Source organism: Pygocentrus nattereri, chromosome 5 (genome assembly GCF_015220715.1).
Source record: "Pygocentrus nattereri isolate fPygNat1 chromosome 5, fPygNat1.pri, whole genome shotgun sequence".
Lineage (NCBI taxonomy): Eukaryota > Metazoa > Chordata > Actinopteri > Characiformes > Serrasalmidae > Pygocentrus > Pygocentrus nattereri.
In genome coordinates this window covers 50396205-50402204 of record NC_051215.1, presented here as the reverse complement: position 1 = coordinate 50402204, position 6000 = coordinate 50396205, and positions in this window count along the sequence as shown.

The window sequence follows — 6000 nt, the reverse complement described above, 5'->3', positions numbered from 1 at the left end:
CCAATTAACCACCAGGTGTTTTCTTGAGTCTTTACCTGTGACGGGGAGCGAGGAGGCGGACGCATACGCTGAGAGAAGCGAGATTTATTAAGGGCAAATCCAGAGTCAGGGTCATAACGGTCCAAGGTCATATAGCCGACACGGATAGAATGGGGTTCAGACACGACACAAAGCAGAACAGAACTAACAGCAAACAGAGTCCAACGAAGCAAACATCAAACAAGGCAAGCACAAAGACCAGCAAACACAAGAGGCAAACACAGGGCTTAAATACACAGGGATAACGGGGGTCAGGTGAAAACAATCAGGGCGGAGTCACAAAACAAGAGGCGGGACTTAAACCAAAACAAAACGTGCATGGACCGGACTGGGAGGGGCCAATCCTGACATTACTAGTCTTTTGTTACTCCTGTCCCAAATTTTTTGAAACATGTTGCTGGCATTAAATTCAAAATGTACATATATTTTTCAACAAAAAATAAAAAATGAAATTCTCACTTTCAACATTTGATTTGTTGTCTATGTACTATGTTCAATTAAATACAGGGTTTAAATTATTTACATGTCATTGCATTCGCATTTGCATTTTGCACATTTTGTGTCCCAACTTTTTTCCCCCCACCTATCACAAGCCACCATATAAATATCTTTATTGAACATGTGAATTAATATATGAAAATGATAAGCTAATTTTAGATCAGGGAGAAAAGTGCAGTTAATAGTGAAGGTTCTGAGCAGGTGTGTTTATGTATATTTAAATGCATCAGAAGTTGCTGAGTGTGTCAGAGACTGTCAGGCATAATGGGGGTGTAAAGTGTTGACTGTGCCACCAGTCAACAAATCCAATTCTGTTTGTGTCTTCATGCTTCTTAATGCATGGTGTAAACCAGTCACCCACAGTTCCTTTCACTGAATATTCATGCTTTTAGAGAATTTCTACATTTGATTCTTCTGCACCCACATTTGTAGACAGGGTGACTGCTGAAGTCCATCCATACAATGTGTTCTGAACTGAATTAGGTTCAGTTTTTTCCCCACAGCACTGATGCACGTGTTTCAGCAGTGTGTGCACACAGACCCTGAGTCAGTTTACTTAGAAGAACAGGCAGCTAAGAATTAACGGGAAGCTAAAATATTAATGAGTAAACAGTCTTGGTGCTTCTCAGAGGTTCTTCCTCTTGCTTCTGAGAAGTTTTCTCATTAGGAAGCTGTACCCACATTCGTAGACAGCTGTGGACAGATAAGACTCAATGACTGTTGAACTCACACCATCTAAGGTATTTTGAACTGAATAGTGAATAGTTCTTTTTTTTGTGCACGTGTTACTGCACACTGTGCACTGGGACTGAGTCAGTTTCCTCGGAAGAACAGATACCTAAGAGTTAATGGGGCGTTTAAATAGTCATGAATAAACAGTGATGTAATATGCCACATCATTTTTGTAATATCCTCGGAAATTTGTTGTGAATCACAGTAGATCCGTTTCAACACAAGCAAAAACCTAACAGTGGCGCTCCAGTACAGCCACACTGGTTAAAGTACAAAGAAGATGGTAGAAAAGAAAACGTACAAACATGAAAAGAAATGTACCTTTAGACCTCCATTAGCATATTAATAAACCTGCATCATTGCCATACGATTAAGAAGAATATTTCTTACAACATTAAAACAATTTGAAATTTATGCCAGTTTTGCACTGCAACTCCTGAACCTCTAGCCTCGTTATGCAGTTACACTGGAGCCTTCAGAAACTCAAAAGACTGATGAATAAAGAACAGCATAGAAATGTTCTAGAACCGAGTAACGATGTTAAAGATATGAGCAGAGGTGTTCTAAGGCTAACAAGAGCTGTTCTAGAGCTGATGTACAATAGCATTGTGGTTCCAGAACATCTCTATTCACTGCCAAAATGTTCTACTCAACTCTAGAACATCTATGGTTGGACACTCAAGAATTGCTTTGGACAGCTTTGAATGTTCAGCTCAGACTGAGCAACTCTCAATGGTCAGTTGTGACTGGACAGATCTGAATAAACAGCCTCTAACAGACAGCTCTGACTGGCAGAGGCATAGCCAAGGGATGGCCAGGTGACCCTTCTGCCCACTCCAGATGTGGGAAGTGAGACAGTCACCCATCATGAGTCAGCCATCGATAAAGCATCTACCCTTGGGGTAGTTACCGAACAGTTCCGTGAGTATGATGAGGCTAATTTTCAAACAGGTGACCTAATACTAAATACTTTTAATGCTGAATGCACCTATATATTCTGGGCAGTCGTGGGCTGGCGGTCAGGGAACTGGCCCTGTGACCGGAAGGTTGCTGGTTTGATCCCCAGGGCTGACAGTCCATGATTGAGGTGTCCTTGAGCAAGACACCTAACCTCCAACTGCTCCCCGGGTGCCGTGGATAGGGCTGCCCTCCAGGGCAAGTGTGGTCACTGACCCTTAGTGTGTCTGTTTACTAGTGTATATGTGGCGTTTCACTTAAATGCGGAGGTGACATTTCCCTGTTTGTGGGATTAAAAAGTGTCACTTAAATTAGATGTATGTGTTGTAGGGTACGTTGTACAATGCTTTCTAATTATTAGTGTAATCTGTAGCCAGGGCTGCATAAATTAAGAATTTCTAAGGCTTGTCTATACAGTGTAACACTGTGCACTGACTTTCCTTGATTAAAATACATAATTTCCATATTAATAACTAATATATTACATGAACGCAGTTGACTGATAACTCAATGTGACATTTTATTCAAACTAATGAATCATTTTTGTTATTTTAATATAGTGACTTTATTTTTATTTATTATTTATTTTTCCTAGCAGTGTGCCACCCTAATAAAGTTAGGTCGTACAAGGCCAGCCCATTCTCTGTAAAGTGCAGAAACTTTCAATCCACACCACATTTGTGTTTATGCGTAGAAGATATTTTATTGGGATTTGAATTTGATGAAACATTATTGCTGTGTGTCTTATTTTACATGTGTGCTATTTTTAGTGTCTTTGGACATAAAAACAAACTGAAAACAGTCAGAAGTGCAAACTCCAAGCACAATGTAAAATGGAATGTAAATGTGAATCATTAAATAAACTGTAATTAATTATGCAATTAAGTAATTGCATAAAAAATAATTACATGATGTTCATTATAACTGTAGACTAGCGAGGGTTAAAGAGCTTCAGTCTGCAGTGCAGTCAAAATACCAGAGCAGCACAGCTGGAGAAAAACACGAGCATGTGCGCGTGTGTGTGTGTGTGTGTGTGTGCGGACGCGTGTGTGTGTGTGTGTTTTAAATTGAAATAGAGAGAGAACAAGGACGAGTGTGTCTTTTGCTTCAACTCAAATAATAGTAGAATATTTTCCTTATATAATCTTTATTTGTCTCTCTCTCTCTCTCTTTCATACACACACACACACACACACACACACACACACACACACACACACACACACACACACCTCTTCCCAGCATTTCTGCTTGCTCTCTGATTCCATCCAATCAATCGCCCCCCTCTCTCCCTCTGTTTTGTTTCTGTTTGGGAGCTGGGGGACCCGCTGACCCAGTTCCTGCCTGCATTTTAAAGTTAAAGCTGTTTACATATTGTGTGTTTTCTTTCACCCCTAATAGAAATATGGAAAAAAATCTGTAAAGTTTCTTAAAATTCTAAATAGAATTAGCTCTTCAACTACATTGCCAGCTGATGTTACTTCACAGAGTAAGTAGCACCAGAGACCCCCCCCCACCCGGTCTGATATGATTGGCTGGGCTGGTGTTGGACTTTTCCCCAATGCCAAGCGGCAGAGGATTGTCGTCTCCTGTTGTTATGTCTGAAATCTCTGGTGCATCACTGAGGCAGTGGTAGGTTAGAGCAGCATCAGCGCCTCTTGAAGGTGTAAACTTAGAATGTACACACATTTTCAGGGGGCTAAATAATATTTTGGGGGGATAAATCCCTCTAAAACTGGCCTAACACCGCCCCTGGTAGAACGTCCACCTTTGCTGTTTAACCACTCTCGTGTTGCTTTGGCCTTGTGCTTAGGAAAATGTGAAGTTTCTGCCATTATAATAACTGTAGAGTCTTAGTACTGCTGGCTGGTGAATCTGTAGCTCCTTCTAAGTGATTGTTAGTATCTCTGTCGCTTCCCTCACAAGCTTTTAGAGAATTGTCTTGTCAAGGCAGTGCCTGAGTTGCAGCTTCAGTTTCCTCACCATTTCCATACAATCCAACTGTTCACTGCTCACTGGGATTTCCAAATACTTTTGTCTTATTTTGTAGCCTTTTTCTTATTTTTTGCACGTCTATAGCTTATAGAGCTATAAACTAATTTCCTCAAAATGCTGTTTGGGCTTTTTTGCAGATTCACTGACTGACCAATGGTATTTGAAGTAAAGGAGCCTTTTGTTCAGAAAGAGGTGAACTTTGATTGTGAGGTAGTGCTACAAATTACTGCCATTTCCTGAAATAAAATGACGTGTGTCCTGAAAATACATTAGTATTTAATTGAGCAAAATAATTTGGACTTAAACCTGTAAAAAGTGTGTCATGTATGCTTGTATGCATGTATTTTTGAAGGCATTCACTTCCGCAGTCAGACACCAATGTAGCCTCTAACAAAAAAAAAAACAGAAGAAGAAAAAAGTTAGAAAATAGTTTATGTCCAAATAATCTCCAACTATGAGTGTAAACTTAATCAAAGTGTTATACATCCATCCATCCATCCATCCATCCATCCACCCACCCCATACTCAGTGTGATCTGCTAAAACATACTGCCTGTTTTACTCACCTATGGTAAAACATTAACTTAGCTTCTTCTTCTTCTTTCGGCTGCTCCCTTTAGGGGTCGCCACAGCGGATCATCTGCCTCCATCCTGCCCTATCCACTGCCTCTACTTTCACACCAACCATCTCCATGTCCACCTTCACTACATCCATAAACCTTCTCTGAGGTCTACCTCTTCTCCTTCTACCCAGCAGCTCCATCTCCAACATTCTTTGCCCAATATATCCACTATTCCTCCTCAACACATGTCCAAACCATCTCAACCTGGCCTCTCTGGCTTTATCTCCAAACTGCTCCACCTTCACTGTCCCTCTGATCTGCTCATTAACTTAGCTAATTTACCATTTAACTACCTCTATAGAGCGTGACTTTAATACTGCAGCTTTATCTACTGCCTTTAACTTGAACAAATGGATGAGAATTTGTCAAACAATAGCATGCAGTAAGACACACACACACACACACACACACACACACACACACACACACACACACACACACACTTCGGACTGATCTAACAGATGGTTTAATGCTGGAGTCACATGGTGCTGCAAAGCTGTGCCTACAGAAGGGTCTGGTCTAAACATTCCAGCCATTTGCAAACACACACACACACACACACACACATATATATGTGCACAAATATGTGTGCAACAGCATACATATACATGCATGCATGCAAATGCACACACATGCAGATACTTCTGTGAAACAGTGGTGACTCAGACAGGAAATGGTGAAATTGGGTGACTAAACATTTCTCAGCCAAGCCAGATGGTAACAACACACAACATGCACAGCCCCAAAACACCACCACATTGTCAGAGTGGCTGAATTCATTTATTTCAGTTCTCTGAAGGTGTTAAAGAAACTGTCTTAAGAGAAAAAAACTGACGCAGACTTTACTCAGCCCATCTAACAGTGTGCAACAAAAACTCAGCTGTGTGCTACAGTTCCTCATGAGCTCGAATGGGATTTTTACCAGCGTTCTGTAAAGCTTGCCCGTCCTCACAACAGCAGGGCAGAGCTCACCTTGGCAGTATATGGCTGCAAGCAAGAAAGCCTAGGTTAGGAAAAAGCTGCAGAAGCTTGAAAGATATAATAGAACAAACAGAAGCACGGTTGGTGTAATGTAGTAACACCACTGGCCTCCACATCGCAGGCTGGGGTTCATACTACATCACTAAGCATCCTTGATCGAGACTCCTCATGCCGCA